This window comes from Lissotriton vulgaris, chromosome 8 (assembly GCF_964263255.1).
Source record: "Lissotriton vulgaris chromosome 8, aLisVul1.2, whole genome shotgun sequence".
NCBI classification, from domain to species: Eukaryota; Metazoa; Chordata; class Amphibia; order Caudata; family Salamandridae; genus Lissotriton; species Lissotriton vulgaris.
In genome coordinates, this window is record NC_141696.1 from 1,491,477,055 (window position 1) to 1,491,497,700 (window position 20,646).

The following is a 20,646-nucleotide window of genomic DNA, read 5'->3' on the forward strand; positions in this document are numbered from 1 at the left end:
TGCGTGTTCACTTGCCTCTTGTTTATGAAGGGTCAGAGACTGATCAGCTCAGTAAATGATAAGAAAGCAGTCGGTGGTAACTCTTTGGGTAAATGTATTGTGCTTTTCCAGCACTGCAGCTGTGTGAAGGCCCAGAAGAGTTGTCTCGAGTGACCACGTGTGTCTGTAACTTTGCCACCGCGCCGTTTGGCGCCAAGGTCCCTCGAGTGAGCTGTCCATCACAGTGGGGGAAAGGGCGGGAAGAGGTTGCATAGCCTAGTGTGTGGGGCGGGGCCAAACGGGCGGGGCTTCTGTACGAGTTCACATGCCTCTTGTTTATGAAGGGTCAGAGACCGATTAGCGCAGCAAATGAGGAGAAAGCAGTTGGTGGTACCTCTTTGGGTGAATGTATTGTGCTTTTCCAGCACTGCAGCTGCGTAAAGGCCCAGAAGAGTTGTCTCGAGTGACCACGTGTGTCTGTAACTTTGCCACCCGCCGTTTGGCGCCAAGGTCCCTCGAGTGAGCTGTCCATCACAGTGGGGGAAAGGGCGGGAAGAGGTTGCATAGCCTAGTGTGTGGGGCGGGGCCAAACGGGCCGGGCTTCTGTACGAGTTCACATGCCTCTTGTTTATAAAGGGTCAGAGACCATCAGAGCATCAGATGAGGAGAAATCAGCCTCCTGGTCACTGGAAGTACAGGAGGATTGCGCTCGAGAAACTCGTGGATGCCTAGACCTCCATCACGGATTACAGCTAATTGTAGACTGTAGCCTCGACCTTGCTCACTAGGTTCTTGGGCTGATTATAATGCGTTACTGAAGTTTAGCTTCATCCGGGGCACGTGCTGTTTCTTTTGTATCTGTAAGTGCTTCCTGTTGAGGTTTAATTTTTGAAACAGGAGCATCGTGCCAAAATGAATCCTGCCTGCATATTTATCCACGAAGATGCCACCATGTTGTGCCATACCTCTACTCAACTGGAGTACTTTCTACTGGGTAGTCAGTAAGTGCTACCTCGTTGGGTAAATGTATGGTGCTTTTCCTACACTACAGCTGCGTAAAGGCCCAGAAGAGAAGTCTTCAGTGATCACCTGTGTCTGTGACTTTGCCACTGCGCTGATAGGCGCCGAGGTACCTCGAGTGAGCTGTCCATCACAGTGGGGGAAAGGGCGGGATAGGTTGCATAGCCTAGTCTGTGTGGGGAGGGGTTAAACTGGCGAGGCTTCTGTGCGAGTTCACATGCCTCTTGTTTATGAAGGGTCAGAGACCGATCAGCTCAGTAAATGATAAGAAAGCAGTCGGTGGTACCTCTTTGGGTGAATGTATTGTGCTTTTCCAGCACTGCAGCTGCGTAAAGGCCCAGAAGAGAAGTCTTCAGTGATCACCTGTGTCTGTGACTTTGCCACTGCGCTGATAGGCACCGAGGTACCTCGAGTGAGCTGTCCATCACAGTGGGGGAAAGAGCGGGATAGGTTGCATAGCCTAGTCAGTGACTTTGCCACTGCGCTGATAGGCGCCGAGGTACCTCGAGTGAGCTGTCCATCGAAGTGGGGGAAAGGGCGGGATAGGTTGCATAGCCTAGTCTGTGTGGGGAGGGGTTAAACTGGCGAGGCTTCTGTGGGAGTTCACATGCCTCTTGTTTATGAAGGGTCAGAGACCGATCAGCTCAGTAAATGATAAGAAAGCAGTCGGTGGTACCTCTTTGGGTGAATGTATTGTGCTTTTCCAGCACTGCAGCTGCGTAAAGGCCCAGAAGAGTTGTCTCGAGTGACCACGTGTGTCTGTAACTTTGCCACCCGCCGTTTGGCGCCAAGGTCCCTCGAGTGAGCTGTCCATCACAGTGGGGGAAAGGGCGGGAAGAGGTTGCATAGCCTAGTGTGTGGGGCGGGGCCAAACGGGCCGGGCTTCTGTACGAGTTCACATGCCTCTTGTTTATAAAGGGTCAGAGACCATCAGAGCATCAGATGAGGAGAAATCAGCCTCCTGGTCACTGGAAGTACAGGAGGATTGCGCTCGAGAAACTCGTGGATGCCTAGACCTCCATCACGGATTACAGCTAATTGTAGACTGTAGCCTCGACCTTGCTCACTAGGTTCTTGGGCTGATTATAATGCGTTACTGAAGTTTAGCTTCATCCGGGGCACGTGCTGTTTCTTTTGTATCTGTAAGTGCTTCCTGTTGAGGTTTAATTTTTGAAATAGGAGCATCGTGCCAAAATGAATCCTGCCTGCATATTTATCCACGAAGATGCCACCATGTTGTGCCATACCTCTACTCAACTGGAGTACTTTCTACTGGGTAGTCAGTAAGTGCTACCTCGTTGGGTAAATGTATGGTGCTTTTCCTACACTACAGCTGCGTAAAGGCCCAGAAGAGAAGTCTTCAGTGATCACCTGTGTCTGTGACTTTGCCACTGCGCTGATAGGCGCTGAGGTACCTCGAGTGAGCTGTCCATCACAGTGGGGGAAAGGGCGGGATAGGTTGCATAGCCTAGTCTGTGTGGGGAGGGGTTAAACTGGCGAGGCTTCTGTGCGAGTTCACATGCCTCTTGTTTATGAAGGGTCAGAGACCGATCAGCTCAGTAAATGATAAGAAAGCAGTCGGTGGTACCTCTTTGGGTGAATGTATTGTGCTTTTCCAGCACTGCAGCTGCGTAAAGGCCCAGAAGAGAAGTCTTCAGTGATCACCTGTGTCTGTGACTTTGCCACTGCGCTGATAGGCACCGAGGTACCTCGAGTGAGCTGTCCATCACAGTGGGGGAAAGAGCGGGATAGGTTGCATAGCCTAGTCAGTGACTTTGCCACTGCGCTGATAGGCGCCGAGGTACCTCGAGTGAGCTGTCCATCGAAGTGGGGGAAAGGGCGGGATAGGTTGCATAGCCTAGTCTGTGTGGGGAGGGGTTAAACTGGCGAGGCATCTGTGGGAGTTCACATGCCTCTTGTTTATGAAGGGTCAGAGACCGATCAGCTCAGTAAATGATAAGAAAGCAGTCGGTGGTACCTCTTTGGGTGAATGTATTGTGCTTTTCCAGCACTGCAGCTGCGTGAAGGCCCAGAAGAGAAGTCTTCAGTGATCACCTGTGTCTGTGACTTTGCCACTGCGCTGATAGGCGCCGAGGTACCTCGAGTGAGCTGTCCATCACAGTGGGGGAAAGGGCGGGAATAGGTTGCATAGCCTAGTCTGTGTGGGGAGGGGTTAAACTGGCGAGGCTTCTGTGCGAGTTCACATGCCTCTTGTTTATGAAGGGTCAGAGACCGATCAGCTCAGTAAATGATAAGAAAGCAGTCGGTGGTACCTCTTTGGGTGAATGTATTGTGCTTTTCCAGCACTGCAGCTGCGTAAAGGCCCAGAAGAGAAGTCTTCAGTGATCACCTGTGTCTGTGACTTTGCCACTGCGCTGATAGGCGCCGAGGTACCTCGAGTGAGCTGTCCATCACAGTGGGGGAAAGGGCGGGATAGGTTGCATAGCCTAGACAGTGACTTTGCCACTGCGCTGATAGGCGCCGAGGTACCTCGAGTGAGCTGTCCATCACAGTGGGGTAAAGGGCTGGATAGGTTGCATAGCCTAGTGTGTGGGGAGGGGCCAAACTGGCGAGGCTTCTGTGCGTGTTCACTTGCCTCTTGTTTATGAAGGGTCAGAGACTGATCAGCTCAGTAAATGATATGAAAGTAGTCGGTGGTACCTCTTTGGGTAAATGTATTGTGCTTGTCCAGCACTGCAGCTGCGTGAAGGCCCAGAAGAGTTGTCTCGAGTGACCACGTGTGTCTGTAACTTTGCCACCGCGCCGTTTGGCGCCAAGGTCCCTCGAGTGAGCTGTCCATCACAGTGGGGGAAAGGGCGGGAAGAGGTTGCATACCCTAGTGTGTGGGGCGGGGCCAAACGGGCGGGGCTTCTGTACGAGTTCACATGCCTCTTGTTTATAAAGGGTCAGAGACCATCAGAGCATCAGATGAGGAGAAATCAGCCTCCTGGTCACTGGAAGTACAGGAGGATTGCGCTCGAGAAACTCGTGGATGCCTAGACCTCCATCACGGATTACAGCTAATTTTAGACTGTAGCCTCGACCTTGCTCACTAGGTTCTTGGGCTGATTATAATGCGTTACTGAAGTTTAGCTTCAACCGGGGCACGTGCTGTTTCTTTTGTATATGTAAGTGCTTCCTATTGAGGTTTAATTTTTGAAACAGGAGCATCGTGCCAAAATGAATCCTGCCTGCATATTTATCCACGAAGATGCCACCATGTTGTGCCATACCTCTACTCAACTGGAGTACTTTCTACTGGGTAGTCAGTAAGTGCTACCTCGTTGGGTAAATGTATGGTGCTTTTCCTACACTACAGCTGCGTAAAGGCCCAGAAGAGAAGTCTTCAGTGATCACCTGTGTCTGTGACTTTGCCACTGCGCTGATAGGCGCCGAGGTACCTCGAGTGAGCTGTCCATCACAGTGGGGGAAAGGGCGGGATAGGTTGCATAGCCTAGTGTGTGTGGGGAGGGGCCAAACTGGCGAGGCTTCTGTGCGTGTTCACTTGCCTTTTGATTATGAAGGGTCACAGACCGATTAGCGCAGCAAATGAGGAGAAAGCAGTCGGTGGTACCTCTTTGGGTGAATGTATTGTGCTTTTCCAGCACTGCAGCTGCGTGAAGGCCCAGAAGAGTTGTATTCAGGGATCACCTGTGTCTGTAACGTTGCCACTGCGCCGATAGGCGCCGAGGTACCTCGAGTGAGCAGTCCATCACAGTGGTGGAAAGGGCGGATAGGTTGCATAGCCTAGTGTGTGTGGGGAGGGGCTAAACTGGCGAGGCTTCTGTGCGTGTTCACTTGCCTCTTGTTTATGAAGGGTCAGAGACCGATTAGCGCAGCAAATGAGGAGAAAGCAGTCGGTGGTACCTCTTTGGGTGAATGTATTGTGCTTTTCCAGCACTGCAGCTGCGTAAAGGCCCAGAAGAGTTGTCTCGAGTGACCACGTGTGTCTGTAACTTTGCCACCGCGCCGTTTGGCGCCAAGGTCCCTCGAGTGAGCTGTCCATCACAGTGGGGGAAAGGGCGGGAAGAGGTTGCATAGCCTAGTGTGTGGGGCGGGGCCAAACGGGCCGGGCTTCTGTACGAGTTCACATGCCTCTTGTTTATAAAGGGTCAGAGACCATCAGAGCATCAGATGAGGAGAAATCAGCCTCCTGGTCACTGGAAGTACAGGAGGATTGCGCTCGAGAAACTCGTGGATGCCTAGACCTCCATCACGGATTACAGCTAATTGTAGACTGTAGCCTCGACCTTGCTCACTAGGTTCTTGGGCTGATTATAATGCGTTACTGAAGTTTAGCTTCATCCGGGGCACGTGCTGTTTCTTTTGTATCTGTAAGTGCTTCCTGTTGAGGTTTAATTTTTGAAACAGGAGCATCGTGCCAAATAGAATCCTGCCTGCATATTTATCCACGAAGATGCCACCATGTTGTGCCATACCTCTACTCAACTGGAGTACTTTCTACTGGGTAGTCAGTAAGTGCTACCTCGTTGGGTAAATGTATGGTGCTTTTCCTACACTACAGCTGCGTAAAGGCCCAGAAGAGAAGTCTTCAGTGATCACCTGTGTCTGTGACTTTGCCACTGCGCTGATAGGCGCCGAGGTACCTCGAGTGAGCTGTCCATCACAGTGGGGGAAAGGGCGGGATAGGTTGCACAGCCTAGTCAGTGACTTTGCCACTGCGCTGATAGGCGCCGAGGTACCTCGAGTGAGCTGTCCATCACAGTGGGGGAAAGGGCGGGATAGGTTGCATAGCCTAGTCTGTGTGGGGAGGGGTTAAACTGGCGAGGCTTCTGTGGGAGTTCACATGCCTCTTGTTTATGAAGGGTCAGAGACCGATCAGCTCAGTAAATGATAAGAAAGCAGTCGGTGGTACCTCTTTGGGTAAATGTATTGTGCTTTTCCAGCACTGCAGCTGCGTGAAGGCCCAGAAGAGAAGTCTTCAGTGATCACCTGTGTCTGTGACTTTCCCACTGCGCTGATAGGCGCCGAGGTACCTCGAGTGAGCAGTCCATCACAGTGGTGGAAAGGGCGGATAGGTTGCATAGCCTAGTGTGTGTGGGGAGGGGCCAAACTGGCGAGGCTTCTGTGCGTGTTCACTTGCCTCTTGTTTATGAAGGGTCAGAGACCGATTAGCGCAGCAAATGAGGAGAAAGCAGTCGGTGGTACCTCTTTGGGTGAATGTATTGTGCTTTTCCAGCACTGCAGCTGCGTAAAGGCCCAGAAGAGTTGTCTCGAGTGACCACGTGTGTCTGTAACTTTGCCACCGCGCCGTTTGGCGCCAAGGTCCCTCGAGTGAGCTGTCCATCACAGTGGGGGAAAGGGCGGGAAGAGGTTGCATAGCCTAGTGTGTGGGGCGGGGCCAAACGGGCGGGGCTTCTGTACGAGTTCACATGCCTCTTGTTTATAAAGGGTCAGAGACCATCAGAGCATCAGATGAGGAGAAATCAGCCTTTCTGGTCACTGGAAGTACAGGAGGATTGCGCTCGAGAAACTCGTGGATGCCTAGACCTCCATCACGGATTACAGCTAATTTTAGACTGTAGCCTCGACCTTGCTCACTAGGTTCTTGGGCTGATTATAATGCGTTACTGAAGTTTAGCTTCAACCGGGGCACGTGCTGTTTCTTTTGTATATGTAAGTGCTTCCTGTTGAGGTTTAATTTTTGAAACAGGAGCATCGTGCCAAAATGAATCCTGCCTGCATATTTATCCACGAAGATGCCACCATGTTGTGCCATACCTCTACTCAACTGGAGTACTTTCTACTGGGTAGTCAGTAAGTGCTACCTCGTTGGGTAAATGTATGGTGCTTTTCCTACACTACAGCTGCGTAAAGGCCCAGAAGAGAAGTCTTCAGTGATCACCTGTGTCTGTGACTTTGCCACTGCGCTGATAGGCGCCGAGGTACCTCGAGTGAGCTGTCCATCACAGTGGGGGAAAGGGCGGGATAGGTTGCATAGCCTAGTCTGTGTGGGGAGGGGTTAAACTGGCGAGGCTTCTGTGCGAGTTCACATGCCTCTTGTTTATGAAGGGTCAGAGACCGATCAGCTCAGTAAATGATAAGAAAGCAGTCGGTGGTACCTCTTTGGGTGAATGTATTGTGCTTTTCCAGCACTGCAGCTGCGTAAAGGCCCAGAAGAGAAGTCTTCAGTGATCACCTGTGTCTGTGACTTTGCCACTGCGCTGATAGGCACCGAGGTACCTCGAGTGAGCTGTCCATCACAGTGGGGGAAAGAGCGGGATAGGTTGCATAGCCTAGTCAGTGACTTTGCCACTGCGCTGATAGGCGCCGAGGTACCTCGAGTGAGCTGTCCATCGAAGTGGGGGAAAGGGCGGGATAGGTTGCATAGCCTAGTCTGTGTGGGGAGGGGTTAAACTGGCGAGGCTTCTGTGGGAGTTCACATGCCTCTTGTTTATGAAGGGTCAGAGACCGATCAGCTCAGTAAATGATAAGAAAGCAGTCGGTGGTACCTCTTTGGGTGAATGTATTGTGCTTTTCCAGCACTGCAGCTGCGTAAAGGCCCAGAAGAGTTGTCTCGAGTGACCACGTGTGTCTGTAACTTTGCCACCCGCCGTTTGGCGCCAAGGTCCCTCGAGTGAGCTGTCCATCACAGTGGGGGAAAGGGCGGGAAGAGGTTGCATAGCCTAGTGTGTGGGGCGGGGCCAAACGGGCCGGGCTTCTGTACGAGTTCACATGCCTCTTGTTTATAAAGGGTCAGAGACCATCAGAGCATCAGATGAGGAGAAATCAGCCTCCTGGTCACTGGAAGTACAGGAGGATTGCGCTCGAGAAACTCGTGGATGCCTAGACCTCCATCACGGATTACAGCTAATTGTAGACTGTAGCCTCGACCTTGCTCACTAGGTTCTTGGGCTGATTATAATGCGTTACTGAAGTTTAGCTTCATCCGGGGCACGTGCTGTTTCTTTTGTATCTGTAAGTGCTTCCTGTTGAGGTTTAATTTTTGAAATAGGAGCATCGTGCCAAAATGAATCCTGCCTGCATATTTATCCACGAAGATGCCACCATGTTGTGCCATACCTCTACTCAACTGGAGTACTTTCTACTGGGTAGTCAGTAAGTGCTACCTCGTTGGGTAAATGTATGGTGCTTTTCCTACACTACAGCTGCGTAAAGGCCCAGAAGAGAAGTCTTCAGTGATCACCTGTGTCTGTGACTTTGCCACTGCGCTGATAGGCGCCGAGGTACCTCGAGTGAGCTGTCCATCACAGTGGGGGAAAGGGCGGGATAGGTTGCATAGCCTAGTCTGTGTGGGGAGGGGTTAAACTGGCGAGGCTTCTGTGCGAGTTCACATGCCTCTTGTTTATGAAGGGTCAGAGACCGATCAGCTCAGTAAATGATAAGAAAGCAGTCGGTGGTACCTCTTTGGGTGAATGTATTGTGCTTTTCCAGCACTGCAGCTGCGTAAAGGCCCAGAAGAGAAGTCTTCAGTGATCACCTGTGTCTGTGACTTTGCCACTGCGCTGATAGGCACCGAGGTACCTCGAGTGAGCTGTCCATCACAGTGGGGGAAAGAGCGGGATAGGTTGCATAGCCTAGTCAGTGACTTTGCCACTGCGCTGATAGGCGCCGAGGTACCTCGAGTGAGCTGTCCATCGAAGTGGGGGAAAGGGCGGGATAGGTTGCATAGCCTAGTCTGTGTGGGGAGGGGTTAAACTGGCGAGGCATCTGTGGGAGTTCACATGCCTCTTGTTTATGAAGGGTCAGAGACCGATCAGCTCAGTAAATGATAAGAAAGCAGTCGGTGGTACCTCTTTGGGTGAATGTATTGTGCTTTTCCAGCACTGCAGCTGCGTGAAGGCCCAGAAGAGAAGTCTTCAGTGATCACCTGTGTCTGTGACTTTGCCACTGCGCTGATAGGCGCCGAGGTACCTCGAGTGAGCTGTCCATCACAGTGGGGGAAAGGGCGGGAATAGGTTGCATAGCCTAGTCTGTGTGGGGAGGGGTTAAACTGGCGAGGCTTCTGTGCGAGTTCACATGCCTCTTGTTTATGAAGGGTCAGAGACCGATCAGCTCAGTAAATGATAAGAAAGCAGTCGGTGGTACCTCTTTGGGTGAATGTATTGTGCTTTTCCAGCACTGCAGCTGCGTAAAGGCCCAGAAGAGAAGTCTTCAGTGATCACCTGTGTCTGTGACTTTGCCACTGCGCTGATAGGCGCCGAGGTACCTCGAGTGAGCTGTCCATCACAGTGGGGGAAAGGGCGGGATAGGTTGCATAGCCTAGACAGTGACTTTGCCACTGCGCTGATAGGCGCCGAGGTACCTCGAGTGAGCTGTCCATCACAGTGGGGTAAAGGGCTGGATAGGTTGCATAGCCTAGTGTGTGGGGAGGGGCCAAACTGGCGAGGCTTCTGTGCGTGTTCACTTGCCTCTTGTTTATGAAGGGTCAGAGACTGATCAGCTCAGTAAATGATATGAAAGTAGTCGGTGGTACCTCTTTGGGTAAATGTATTGTGCTTTTCCAGCACTGCAGCTGCGTGAAGGCCCAGAAGAGTTGTCTCGAGTGACCACGTGTGTCTGTAACTTTGCCACCGCGCCGTTTGGCGCCAAGGTCCCTCGAGTGAGCTGTCCATCACAGTGGGGGAAAGGGCGGGAAGAGGTTGCATAGCCTAGTGTGTGGGGCGGGGCCAAACGGGCGGGGCTTCTGTACGAGTTCACATGCCTCTTGTTTATAAAGGGTCAGAGACCATCAGAGCATCAGATGAGGAGAAATCAGCCTCCTGGTCACTGGAAGTACAGGAGGATTGCGCTCGAGAAACTCGTGGATGCCTAGACCTCCATCACGGATTACAGCTAATTTTAGACTGTAGCCTCGACCTTGCTCACTAGGTTCTTGGGCTGATTATAATGCGTTACTGAAGTTTAGCTTCAACCGGGGCACGTGCTGTTTCTTTTGTATATGTAAGTGCTTCCTATTGAGGTTTAATTTTTGAAACAGGAGCATCGTGCCAAAATGAATCCTGCCTGCATATTTATCCACGAAGATGCCACCATGTTGTGCCATACCTCTACTCAACTGGAGTACTTTCTACTGGGTAGTCAGTAAGTGCTACCTCGTTGGGTAAATGTATGGTGCTTTTCCTACACTACAGCTGCGTAAAGGCCCAGAAGAGAAGTCTTCAGTGATCACCTGTGTCTGTGACTTTGCCACTGCGCTGATAGGCGCCGAGGTACCTCGAGTGAGCTGTCCATCACAGTGGGGGAAAGGGCGGGATAGGTTGCATAGCCTAGTGTGTGTGGGGAGGGGCCAAACTGGCGAGGCTTCTGTGCGTGTTCACTTGCCTTTTGATTATGAAGGGTCACAGACCGATTAGCGCAGCAAATGAGGAGAAAGCAGTCGGTGGTACCTCTTTGGGTGAATGTATTGTGCTTTTCCAGCACTGCAGCTGCGTGAAGGCCCAGAAGAGTTGTATTCAGGGATCACCTGTGTCTGTAACGTTGCCACTGCGCCGATAGGCGCCGAGGTACCTCGAGTGAGCAGTCCATCACAGTGGTGGAAAGGGCGGATAGGTTGCATAGCCTAGTGTGTGTGGGGAGGGGCTAAACTGGCGAGGCTTCTGTGCGTGTTCACTTGCCTCTTGTTTATGAAGGGTCAGAGACCGATTAGCGCAGCAAATGAGGAGAAAGCAGTCGGTGGTACCTCTTTGGGTGAATGTATTGTGCTTTTCCAGCACTGCAGCTGCGTAAAGGCCCAGAAGAGTTGTCTCGAGTGACCACGTGTGTCTGTAACTTTGCCACCGCGCCGTTTGGCGCCAAGGTCCCTCGAGTGAGCTGTCCATCACAGTGGGGGAAAGGGCGGGAAGAGGTTGCATAGCCTAGTGTGTGGGGCGGGGCCAAACGGGCCGGGCTTCTGTACGAGTTCACATGCCTCTTGTTTATAAAGGGTCAGAGACCATCAGAGCATCAGATGAGGAGAAATCAGCCTCCTGGTCACTGGAAGTACAGGAGGATTGCGCTCGAGAAACTCGTGGATGCCTAGACCTCCATCACGGATTACAGCTAATTGTAGACTGTAGCCTCGACCTTGCTCACTAGGTTCTTGGGCTGATTATAATGCGTTACTGAAGTTTAGCTTCATCCGGGGCACGTGCTGTTTCTTTTGTATCTGTAAGTGCTTCCTGTTGAGGTTTAATTTTTGAAACAGGAGCATCGTGCCAAATAGAATCCTGCCTGCATATTTATCCACGAAGATGCCACCATGTTGTGCCATACCTCTACTCAACTGGAGTACTTTCTACTGGGTAGTCAGTAAGTGCTACCTCGTTGGGTAAATGTATGGTGCTTTTCCTACACTACAGCTGCGTAAAGGCCCAGAAGAGAAGTCTTCAGTGATCACCTGTGTCTGTGACTTTGCCACTGCGCTGATAGGCGCCGAGGTACCTCGAGTGAGCTGTCCATCACAGTGGGGGAAAGGGCGGGATAGGTTGCACAGCCTAGTCAGTGACTTTGCCACTGCGCTGATAGGCGCCGAGGTACCTCGAGTGAGCTGTCCATCACAGTGGGGGAAAGGGCGGGATAGGTTGCATAGCCTAGTCTGTGTGGGGAGGGGTTAAACTGGCGAGGCTTCTGTGGGAGTTCACATGCCTCTTGTTTATGAAGGGTCAGAGACCGATCAGCTCAGTAAATGATAAGAAAGCAGTCGGTGGTACCTCTTTGGGTAAATGTATTGTGCTTTTCCAGCACTGCAGCTGCGTGAAGGCCCAGAAGAGAAGTCTTCAGTGATCACCTGTGTCTGTGACTTTCCCACTGCGCTGATAGGCGCCGAGGTACCTCGAGTGAGCAGTCCATCACAGTGGTGGAAAGGGCGGATAGGTTGCATAGCCTAGTGTGTGTGGGGAGGGGCCAAACTGGCGAGGCTTCTGTGCGTGTTCACTTGCCTCTTGTTTATGAAGGGTCAGAGACCGATTAGCGCAGCAAATGAGGAGAAAGCAGTCGGTGGTACCTCTTTGGGTGAATGTATTGTGCTTTTCCAGCACTGCAGCTGCGTAAAGGCCCAGAAGAGTTGTCTCGAGTGACCACGTGTGTCTGTAACTTTGCCACCGCGCCGTTTGGCGCCAAGGTCCCTCGAGTGAGCTGTCCATCACAGTGGGGGAAAGGGCGGGAAGAGGTTGCATAGCCTAGTGTGTGGGGCGGGGCCAAACGGGCGGGGCTTCTGTACGAGTTCACATGCCTCTTGTTTATAAAGGGTCAGAGACCATCAGAGCATCAGATGAGGAGAAATCAGCCTCCTGGTCACTGGAAGTACAGGAGGATTGCGCTCGAGAAACTCGTGGATGCCTAGACCTCCATCACGGATTACAGCTAATTTTAGACTGTAGCCTCGACCTTGCTCACTAGGTTCTTGGGCTGATTATAATGCGTTACTGAAGTTTAGCTTCAACCGGGGCACGTGCTGTTTCTTTTGTATATGTAAGTGCTTCCTGTTGAGGTTTAATTTTTGAAACAGGAGCATCGTGCCAAAATGAATCCTGCCTGCATATTTATCCACGAAGATGCCACCATGTTGTGCCATACCTCTACTCAACTGGAGTACTTTCTACTGGGTAGTCAGTAAGTGCTACCTCGTTGGGTAAATGTATGGTGCTTTTCCTACACTACAGCTGCGTAAAGGCCCAGAAGAGAAGTCTTCAGTGATCACCTGTGTCTGTGACTTTGCCACTGCGCTGATAGGCGCCGAGGTACCTCGAGTGAGCTGTCCATCACAGTGGGGGAAAGGGCGGGATAGGTTGCATAGCCTAGTCTGTGTGGGGAGGGGTTAAACTGGCGAGGCTTCTGTGCGAGTTCACATGCCTCTTGTTTATGAAGGGTCAGAGACCGATCAGCTCAGTAAATGATAAGAAAGCAGTCGGTGGTACCTCTTTGGGTGAATATATTGTGCTTTTCCAGCACTGCAGCTGCGTGAAGGCCCAGAAGAGTTGTATTCAGTGATCACCTGTGTCTGTAACGTTGCCACTGCGCCGATAGGCGCCGAGGTACCTCGAGTGAGCAGTCCATCACAGTGGTGGAAAGGGCGGATAGGTTGCATAGCCTAGTGTGTGTGGGGAGGGGCTAAACTGGCGAGGCTTCTGTGCGTGTTCACTTGCCTCTTGTTTATGAAGGGTCAGAGACCGATTAGCGCAGCAAATGAGGAGAAAGCAGTCGGTGGTACCTCTTTGGGTGAATGTATTGTGCTTTTCCAGCACTGCAGCTGCGTAAAGGCCCAGAAGAGTTGTCTCGAGTGACCACGTGTGTCTGTAACTTTGCCACCGCGCCGTTTGGCGCCAAGGTCCCTCGAGTGAGCTGTCCATCACAGTGGGGGAAAGGGCGGGAAGAGGTTGCATAGCCTAGTGTGTGGGGCGGGGCCAAACGGGCGGGGCTTCTGTACGAGTTCACATGCCTCTTGTTTATAAAGGGTCAGAGACCATCAGAGCATCAGATGAGGAGAAATCAGCCTCCTGGTCACTGGAAGTACAGGAGGATTGCGCTCGAGAAACTCGTGGATGCCTAGACCTCCATCACGGATTACAGCTAATTGTAGACTGTAGCCTCGACCTTGCTCACTAGGTTCTTGGGCTGATTATAATGCGTTACTGAAGTTTAGCTTCATCCGGGGCACGTGCTGTTTCTTTTGTATCTGTAAGTGCTTCCTGTTGAGGTTTAATTTTTGAAACAGGAGCATCGTGCCAAAATGAATCCTGCCTGCAAATGTATCCACGAAGATGCCACCATGTTGTGCCATACCTCTACTCAACTGGAGTACTTTCTACTGGGTACTCAGTAAGTGCTACCTCGTTGGGTAAATGTATGGTACTTTTCCTACACTACAGCTGCGTAAAGGACCTGAAGAGAAGTCTTCAGTGATCACCTGTGTCTGTGACTTTGCCACTGCGCTGATAGGCGCCGAGGTACCTCGAGTGAGCTGTCCATCACAGGGGGGGGAAGGGCGGGATAGGTTGCATAGCCTAGTGTGTGTGGGGAGGGGTTAAACTGGTGAGGCTTCTGTGCGAGTTCACATGCCTCTTGTTTATGAAGGGTCAGAGACCGATCAGCGCAGTAAATGATAAGAAAGCAGTCGGTGGTACCTCTTTGGGGGAATGTATTCTGCTTTTCCAGCACTGCAGCTGCGTGAAGGCCCAGAAGAGTTGTCTTCAGTGATCACCTTTGTCTGTGACTTTGTCACTGCGCCGAGGTACCTCGAGTGAGCTGTCCAGCAAAGTGGGGTAAAGGGCGGGAGAGGTTGCATAGCCTAGTGTGTGTGGGGAGGGGTTAAACTGGTGAGGCTTCTGTGCGAGTTCACATGCCTCTTGTTTACGAAGGGTCAGAGACCGATCAGCGCAGTAAATGATAAGAAAGCAGTCGGTGGTACCTCTTTGGGTAAATGTATTGTGCTTTTCAAACACTACAGCTGCGTAAAGGCCCAGAAGAGTTGTCTCGAGTGACCACGTGTGTCTGTAACTTTGCCATCGCGCCGTTTGGCGCCAAGGTCCCTCGAGTGAGCTGTCCATCACAGTGGGGGAAAGGGCGGGAAGAGGTTGCATAGCCTAGTGTGTGGGGCGGGGCCAAACGGGTGGGGCTTCTGTACGAGTTCACATGCCTCTTGTTTATAAAGGGTCAGAGACCATCAGAGCATCAGATGAGGAGAAATTAGCCTCCTGGTCACTGGAAGTTTAGGAGGATTGCGCTCGAGAAACTCGTGGATGCCTAGACCTCCATCACGGATTACAGCTAATTGTAGACTGTAGCCTCGACCTTGCTCACTAGGTTCTTGGGCTGATTATAATGCGTTACTGAAGTTTAGCTTCAACCGGGGCACCTGCTGTTTCTTTTGTATCTGTAAGTGCTTCCTGTTGAGGTTTAATTTTTGAAACAGGAGCATCGTGCCAACATGAATCCTGCCTGCATATTTATCCACGAAGATGCCACCATGTTGTGCCATACCTCTACTCAACTGGAGTACTTTCTACTGGGTAGTCAGTAAGTGCTACCTCGTTGGGTAAATGTATGGTGCTTTTCCTACACTACAGCTGCGTAAAGGCCCAGAAGAGAAGTCTTCAGTGATCACCTGTGTCTGTGACTTTGCCACTGCGCTGATAGGCGCCGAGGTACCTCAAGTGAGCTGTCCATCACAGTGGGGGAAAGGGCGGGATAGGTTGCATAGCCTAGTGTGTGTGGGGAGGGGCCAAACTGGCGAGGCTTCTGTGCGTGTTCACTTGCCTCTTGTTTATGAAGGGTCAGAGACCGATTAGCGCAGCAAATGAGGAGAAAGCAGTCGGTGGTACCTCTTTGGGTGAATGTATTGTGCTTTTCCAGCACTGCAGCTGCGTAAAGGCCCAGAAGAGTTGTCTCGAGTGACCACGTGTGTCTGTAACTTTGCCACCCGCCGTTTGGCGCCAAGGTCCCTCGAGTGAGCTGTCCATCACAGTGGGGGAAAGGGCGGGAAGAGGTTGCATAGCCTAGTGTGTGGGGCGGGGCCAAACGGGCCGGGCTTCTGTACGAGTTCACATGCCTCTTGTTTATAAAGGGTCAGAGACCATCAGAGCATCAGATGAGGATAAATCAGCCTCCTGGTCACTGGAAGTACAGGAGGATTGCGCTCGAGAAACTCGTGGATGCCTAGACCTCCATCACGGATTACAGCTAATTGTAGACTGTAGCCTCGACCTTGCTCAGTAGGTTCTTGGGCTGATTATAATGCGTTACTGAAGTTTAGCTTCATCCGGGGCACGTGCTGTTTCTTTTGTATCTGTAAGTGCTTCCTGTTGAGGTTTAATTTTTGAAACAGGAGCATCGTGCCAAAATGAATCCTGCCTGCATATTTATCCACGAAGATGCCACCATGTTGTGCCACACCTCTACTCAACTGGAGTACTTTCTACTGGGTAGTCAGTAAGTGCTACCTCGTTGGGTAAATGTATGGTGCTTTTCCTACACTACAGCTGTGTAAAGGCCCAGAAGAGAAGTCTTCAGTGATCACCTGTGTCTGTGACTTTGCCACTGCGCTGATAGGCGCCGAGGTACCTCGAGTGAGCTGTCCATCACAGTGGGGGAAAGGGCGGGATAGGTTGCATAGCCTAGTCTGTGTGGGGAGGGGTTAAACTGGCGAGGCTTCTGTGCGAGTTCACATGCCTCTTGTTTATGAAGGGTCAGAGACCGATCAGCTCAGTAAATGATAAGAAAGCAGTCGGTGGTACCTCTTTGGGTGAATGTATTGTGCTTTTCCAGCACTGCAGCTGCGTAATGGCCCAGAAGAGTTGTCTCGAGTGACCACGTGTGTCTGTAACTTTGCCACCCGCCGTTTGGCGCCAAGGTCCCTCGAGTGAGCTGTCCATCACAGTGGGGGAAAGGGCGGGAAGAGGTTGCATAGCCTAGTGTGTGGGGCGGGGCCAAACGGGCCGGGCTTCTGTACGAGTTCACATGCCTCTTGTTTATAAAGGGTCAGAGACCATCAGAGCATCAGATGAGGAGAAATCAGCCTCCTGGTCACTGGAAGTACAGGAGGATTGCGCTCGAGAAACTCGTGGATGCCTAGACCTCCATCACGGATTACAGCTAATTGTAGACTGTAGCCTCGACCTTGCTCACTAGGTTCTTGGGCTGATTATAATGCGTTACTGAAGTTTAGCTTCATCCGGGGCACGTGCTGTTTCTTTTGTATCTGTAAGTGCTTCCTGTTGAGGTTTAATTTTTGAAACAGGAGCATCGTGCCAAAATGAATCCTGCCTGCATATTTATCCACGAAGATGCCACCATGTTGTGCCATACCTCTACTCAACTGGAGTACTTTCTACTGGGTAGTCAGTAAGTGCTACCTCGTTGGGTAAATGTATGGTGCTTTTCCTACACTACAGCTGCGTAAAGGCCCAGAAGAGAAGTCTTCAGTGATCACCTGTGTCTGTGACTTTGCCACTGCGCTGATAGGCGCCGAGGTACCTCGAGTGAGCTGTCCATCACAGTGGGGAAAGGGCGGGATAGGTTGCATAGCCTAGTCTGTGTGGGGAGGGGTTAAACTGGCGAGGCTTCTGTGCGAGTTCACATGCCTCTTGTTTATGAAGGGTCAGAGACCGATCAGCTCAGTAAATGATAAGAAAGCAGTCGGTGGTACCTCTTTGGGTGAATATATTGTGCTTTTCCAGCACTGCAGCTGCGTGAAGGCCCAGAAGAGTTGTATTCAGTGATCACCTGTGTCTGTAACGTTGCCACTGCGCCGATAGGCTCCGAGGTACCTCGAGTGAGCAGTCCATCACAGTGGTGGAAAGGGCGGATAGGTTGCATAGCCTAGTGTGTGTGGGGAGGGGCTAAACTGGCGAGGCTTCTGTGCGTGTTCACTTGCCTCTTGTTTATGAAGGGTCAGAGACCGATTAGCGCAGCAAATGAGGAGAAAGCAGTCGGTGGTACCTCTTTGGGTGAATGTATTGTGCTTTTCCAGCACTGCAGCTGCGTAAAGGCCCAGAAGAGTTGTCTCGAGTGACCACGTGTGTCTGTAACTTTGCCACCGCGCCGTTTGGCGCCAAGGTCCCTCGAGTGAGCTGTCCATCACAGTGGGGGAAAGGGCGGGAAGAGGTTGCATAGCCTAGTGTGTGGGGCGGGGCCAAACGGGCGGGGCTTCTGTACGAGTTCACATGCCTCTTGTTTATAAACGGTCAGAGACCATCAGAGCATCAGATGAGGAGAAATCAGCCTCCTGGTCACTGGAAGTACAGGAGGATTGCGCTCGAGAAACTCGTGGATGCCTAGACCTCCATCACGGATTACAGCTAATTGTAGACTGTAGCCTCGACCTTGCTCACTAGGTTCTTGGGCTGATTATAATGTGTTACTGAAGTTTAGCTTCATCCGGGGCACGTGCTGTTTCTTTTGTATCTGTAAGTGCTTCCTGTTGAGGTTTAATTTTTGAAACAGGAGCATCGTGCCAAAATGAATCCTGCCTGCAAATGTATCCACGAAGATGCCACCATGTTGTGCCATACCTCTACTCAACTGGAGTACTTTCTACTGGGTACTCAGTAAGTGCTACCTCGTTGGGTAAATGTATGGTGCTTTTCCTACACTACAGCTGCGTAAAGGACCTGAAGAGAAGTCTTCAGTGATCACCGGTGTCTGTGACTTTGCCACTGCGCTGATAGGCGCCGAGGTACCTCGAGTGAGCTGTCCATCACAGGGGGGGGAAGGGCGGGATAGGTTGCATAGCCTAGTGTGTGTGGGGAGGGGTTAAACTGGTGAGGCTTCTGTGCGAGTTCACATGCCTCTTGTTTATGAAGGGTCAGAGACCGATCAGCTCAGTAAATGATAAGAAAGCAGTCGGTGGTACCTCTTTGGGTGAATGTATTGTGCTTTTCCAGCACTGCAGCTGCGTAAAGGCCCAGAAGAGAAGTCTTCAGTGATCACCTGTGTCTGTGACTTTGCCACTGCGCTGATAGGCACCGAGGTACCTCGAGTGAGCTGTCCATCACAGTGGGGGAAAGAGCGGGATAGGTTGCATAGCCTAGTCAGTGACTTTGCCACTGCGCTGATAGGCGCCGAGGTACCTCGAGTGAGCTGTCCATCGAAGTGGGGGAAAGGGCGGGATAGGTTGCATAGCCTAGTCTGTGTGGGGAGGGGTTAAACTGGCGAGGCTTCTGTGGGAGTTCACATGCCTCTTGTTTATGAAGGGTCAGAGACCGATCAGCTCAGTAAATGATAAGAAAGCAGTCGGTGGTACCTCTTTGGGTGAATGTATTGCGCTTTTCCAGCACTGCAGCTGCGTGAAGGCCCAGAAGAGTTGTATTCAGTGATCACCTGTGTCTGTGACTTTGCCACTGCGCCGATATGCGCCGAGGTACCTCGAGGGAGCTGTCCATCAAAGTGGGGTAAAGGGCTGGATAGGTTGCATAGCCTAGTGTGTGTGGGGAGGGGCCAAACTGGCGAGGCTTCTGTGCGTGTTCACTTGCCTCTTGTTTATGAAGGGTCAGAGACTGATCAGCTCAGTAAATGATAAGAAAGCAGTCGGTGGTAACTCTTTGGGTAAATGTATTGTGCTTTTCCAGCACTGCAGCTGTGTGAAGGCCCAGAAGAGTTGTCTCGAGTGACCACGTGTGTCTGTAACTTTGCCACCGCGCCGTTTGGCGCCAAGGTCCCTCGAGTGAGCTGTCCATCACAGTGGGGGAAAGGGCGGGAAGAGGTTGCATAGCCTAGTGTGTGGGGCGGGGCCAAACGGGCGGGGCTTCTGTACGAGTTCACATGCCTCTTGTTTATGAAGGGTCAGAGACCGATTAGCGCAGCAAATGAGGAGAAAGCAGTCGGTGGTACCTCTTTGGGTGAATGTATTGTGCTTTTCCAGCACTGCAGCTGCGTAAAGGCCCAGAAGAGTTGTCTCGAGTGACCACGTGTGTCTGTAACTTTGCCACCCGCCGTTTGGCGCCAAGGTCCCTCGAGTGAGCTGTCCATCACAGTGGGGGAAAGGGCGGGATAGGTTGCATAGCCTAGACAGTGACTTTGCCACTGCGCTGATAGGCGCCGAGGTACCTCGAGTGAGCTGTCCATCACAGTGGGGTAAAGGGCTGGATAGGTTGCATAGCCTAGTGTGTGTGGGGAGGGGCCAAACTGGCGAGGCTTCTGTGCGTGTTCACTTGCCTCTTGTTTATGAAGGGTCAGAGACTGATCAGCTCAGTAAATGATAAGAAAGCAGTCGGTGGTACCTCTTTGGGTAAATGTATTGTGCTTTTCCAGCACTGCAGCTGCGTGAAGGCCCAGAAGAGTTGTCTCGAGTGACCACGTGTGTCTGTAACTTTGCCACCGCGCCGTTTGGCGCCAAGGTCCCTCGAGTGAGCTGTCCATCACAGTGGGGGAAAGGGCGGGAAGAGGTTGCATAGCCTAGTGTGTGGGGCGGGGCCAAACGGGCGGGGCTTCTGTACGAGTTCACATGCCTCTTGTTTATAAAGGGTCAGAGACCATCAGAGCATCAGATGAGGAGAAATCAGCCTCCTGGTCACTGGAAGTACAGGAGGATTGCGCTCGAGAAACTCGTGGATGCCTAGACCTCCATCACGGATTACAGCTAATTTTAGACTGTAGCCTCGACCTTGCTCACTAGGTTCTTGGGCTGATTATAATGCGTTACTGAAGTTTAGCTTCAACCGGGGCACGTGCTGTTTCTTTTGTATATGTAAGTGCTTCCTGTTGAGGTTTAATTTTTGAAACAGGAGCATCGTGCCAAAATGAATCCTGCCTGCATATTTATCCACGAAGATGCCACCATGTTGTGCCATACCTCTACTCAACTGGAGTACTTTCTACTGGGTAGTCAGTAAGTGCTACCTCGTTGGGTAAATGTATGGTGCTTTTCCTACACTACAGCTGCGTAAAGGCCCAGAAGAGAAGTCTTCAGTGATCACCTGTGTCTGTGACTTTGCCACTGCGCTGATAGGCGCCGAGGTACCTCGAGTGAGCTGTCCATCACAGTGGGGGAAAGGGCGGGATAGGTTGCATAGCCTAGTGTGTGTGGGGAGGGGCCAAACTGGCGAGGCTTCTGTGCGTGTTCACTTGCCTCTTGTTTATGAAGGGTCAGAGACCGATTAGCGCAGCAAATGAGGAGAAAGCAGTCGGTGGTACCTCTTTGGGTGAATGTATTGTGCTTTTCCAGCACTGCAGCTGCGTAAAGGCCCAGAA